The following is a 3,800-nucleotide window of genomic DNA, read 5'->3' as shown; positions in this document are numbered from 1 at the left end:
TTAAATTGTTCTGGGTGAGTGTACATTTCAGTTTAACATAGAACTGCATTTTGGGTTTTAGAAAGGCAGCAATAGTTACATTTTGGCTTTTATTCTAGATGCTTAACAGTTAAGGCTACAGTTGAAGCATATTAAGTAAAGGTAGTTACAATTAAATGATGATGAACACAATCTCTTGTAACCTACATACACTGTATAATGCTTACATGGAATGAAACCAGTGTACTTAACTGGTGTTTTATAGGCGCACGGGGGCACACACACACACACACACACACACACACACACACACAGAACTAAAAAACCATCAAAAGCAGTCATTCTACATACTGTGGTAACACATTAAAAACGCAATTATACCATAGAACTAAAGTAATATGAACAGCACTACTTGATGTAAGATAAAGGTGATTGGCTCTAACACAGAGCTAAGCCTGTATCAGTCATTCTAATCATAATGGCTTGTAAAAACATCGGGTTTCTAGTAGAGAATCTACTCTGTGAAAATCAGTAAATCTGTCCAAAGTTTCACATCTATAAAACCAGGATAAGGCTACACTGATCTTGAAGTGTGAACAAGATATCCAATCCAAACAGTAACATTCCAGCCATAATGTAAGATAGAAAGGTCTTCATGCAGCGGATGCTCTCTGGCTCCTAGAAAGCTTCATGTGCATAATATAAAGTTAAGTTGCCCAAGAAGTAAACTGGAGAAGTTTGGTGAAGTTTCCATTGTACCCTGACTTTTAAACCTCAGGAATGGTGTGATCCATCAGGCTTTTCATAATGCTTGGTGCCATCCATTTAATAATATGTTCAAAGATAAAAGCAGGCATGATTGTAATAGTAACTACAGTCTCAGATGTTGACAGTATGTCTGCAATTTGAGAATCCTTCAGCCCAATGACATTCTGCCCGTTGACTTCACAGATGTTATGTTCTGTAAGAAGACCATTTCTGGCTGCAGAACTGTCTTTCACTATGGATGTTATCTTTCCATTTTTTAAAGATAAAGCCAACATGTCCAGTACTATCCTTATGCATGGTAACTGTCCATTCAAAGGGCCTGTCACGAACAGTCATAGTAATCCTCTCTCCAAAAGCCTGTTTGAGCAACTTGTGTGCTTTATCGGAGCTCCAGCCTGCACAGTTTTCCCCATTGATCTGGAGTACTTGGTCCCCAAATCTCAGACCAACCAATGAGCCTGGAGAATTTGCCTGGACAAGCTGAACAAATATACCATTATCTATTGATTTAAGCCTGAGCCCAATTTTTCCATCTTGATCCTTACACAAAATGACTTCACGAATCCCTTGCTTAATTTCTGCTCTACGAATTCCAACATCGTTACCAGTTACAGGAGCCACCATATAGTTCATACTGGAAGGTCTTGCTACCAACTGCCCCTGAACTGATGCTCCAGGGACCAAGGCTGTATTTGCACTGATTTCTTCTTCATTTAAACTCAGGCCCGTGTACTGGGAGAGCTCCGGATACAATTTAGGATAGAGATTTCCATCTTGAGAGATGGGAGCAGAAGCTTCAGACAAAATTGCTGGGTTGGCAGGGTTTGCAGAAAAGGCAGTTTGAGCCTGAATAACTTTGTCTACCTTCAAGTCTTCAAGAGATGGGTACAGAGACATTTTTGCAGGATTTTTCTAGGCCACAAGGACCTACTCACCTCCGTTGCTGCTGCCGCCTCTGGTAACTGGCCTGTTATAATCTACTTTTATTGGAGCTTTAGAATTCTGAGGTTTCCTCCTTCATCATCCCTCTCATTAGAATTTAAGACCATTTCCTGCAGCCTCAGCCTGGGTCAAAGTGAACGGAATATTGATGTTAGTCATGTGAGCTTTCTGAGGCCTAATCTGAGGTTGAGTTGCATGCCACCCGGATCAATATGGAATAGCCAAAAGGGGAATATTCAGTGAGAGAAATCAGACACTTAGTGAGATTATGTTTGAGAGAAGCTGGATCTTTTCCTGCTTTGAATTTCAAGTTCCACACATCAGCAAGTGGCTCAGATGCAGTTTGCAATTCTGTTTTTGAAAAGTGAAGTGTATAAAATATTATCCTCTGTAGCATGTACTACATTCATAGCCTTTCTTGTCCGTGTCCCTATTCACATTGCTGTTTCTTAAGCAGCCAAACATACTTGGTTGCAAATAATCCCTTCTAATTTCTAGCTCTTTTCTTCCAAATTGCATATTGGGAGGTGAAATCTTTGAATAAATCCAGAAAAGGGAATAGATGAAAGAAGGGAGAAGAGAGGACTATGATTGGTTCATAGTTTGGTTCTCTTATGGTGGGGAAAAGAGATTTATTATTCTGGCCACTGTAGCTTGGAAGCCTAGAATCAGGCTCATGCCATCTTTGGGGACATCTGCCTTGTTCTAGTTTAGAGAATATGCTTTTCAATTAATCCCCCCTGGTAATGTAGTTAGTGAAAAAAATTTTTTGAAGATTTTATTTATTTCAGAGAGGGAGATAGAATGAGCAGGGGGAGGGACAGAGGGAGAAGCGGACTCCCCGCTGAGTAGGGAGCCCAACACGGGGCTTGATCCCAGGACCCTGGGATCATGACCTGAGCCAAAGGCAGATGCTTAACCAACTGAGCCATCCAGGCGCCCCTAGTTAGTGAAAATTCAACCTTAAACTTATTTCAATGTCTTCTCTTACCTTTGGTTTACAATGCTATTTCCTTATAGGGTATTGCTCTGAATATCAGAGGAGGGTGAGGGCATCAACTCCAAAGACCACACCCTCTGCGCAACGAAAACGCTTAACCAAGAATCCATTTTTTTTTTAAAAGACTTATTTAGGGGCATCTGGGTGGCTCAGATGGTTAAGCGTCTGCCTACAGCTTAGGTCCTGATCCCAGGGTCCTGGGATCGAGCCCCACATGGGGCTCCTGGCTCAGCGGGGAGCCTGCTTCTCCCTCTCCCTCTGGCTCTCCCCACGCTCATGCTCTGTGTGTGTGTGCGTGTGTCTCAAGTGAATAAATAAAATCTTTTAAAAAAATTTATTTGAGGGCGCCTGGGTGGCTCAGTTGGTTAAGCGACTGCCTTCGGCTCAGGTCATGATCCTGGAGTCCTGGGATCGAGTCCCACATCGGGCTCCCTGCTCAGCGGGGAGTCTGCTTCTCCCTCTGACCCTCTTCCCTCTCGTGCTCTCTGTCTCTCACTCTCTTTCAAATAAATAAATAAAATCTTTAAAAAAAAATTTATTTGAGAGAGAGAGAGAGTGGGGGGAGGGGCAGAGGGAGAGAGCTTAATCTCATGACCTGGAGATCATGACCTGAGATGAAATCAAGAGGCAGATGCTTAACCTATTGAGCCATCCAAGCACCCCACCAGGAATCCATTTTAAGGAGAACAAGGGGCAGAAGAAGCTGAGTAACTGAAATAGTTTCATCCAAATGAATCATGGAGCAATACCTAAAATGCATAAATTATTTAAATCAGAAGTCAGACAAGTTTAAACTGAATTATATATATACACACACATATACACATGTACAATAAATACGTGTATGTGTATATATAGTATATGTTTATATACATTTCATATATTTTTATATAGTATATATATGTGTGTATGTTTGTGTGTGTGTGTATATATATATATATATATATATATATGAATATATTCTACCACCTAAGAAGCAGGTATAGCTTGGACAAAGACCAGATTCATTACAAAATAAAAAATAAACTCCATTTCTCTACCCGTTAAATTTATTGTGTAAAATTTGCAACCCACCTTTGTTTCTATCTTGGCTTACTCTTTAATTGCCTTT

At 40.7% G+C, this 3,800-nt stretch overlaps 1 pseudogene; it reads right to left on the bottom strand.

Moving 5' to 3' along the window:
- Positions 1–401: 401 nt before the first annotated feature.
- LOC112812720 (syntenin-1 pseudogene) lies at positions 402–1,681 on the bottom strand (annotated as a pseudogene).
- Between the last annotated feature and the right edge of the window lie 2,119 nt (positions 1,682–3,800).

This window comes from Callorhinus ursinus, unplaced genomic scaffold (genome assembly GCF_003265705.2).
Source record: "Callorhinus ursinus isolate GAN/ISIS: 27379988/994484 unplaced genomic scaffold, GSC_fseal_2.0 scaffold16, whole genome shotgun sequence".
Taxonomy (NCBI): Eukaryota; Metazoa; Chordata; class Mammalia; order Carnivora; family Otariidae; genus Callorhinus; species Callorhinus ursinus.
The sequence above is the reverse complement of the archived record's forward strand: the minus strand, read 5'-3'. Positions and strand labels throughout refer to the sequence as shown.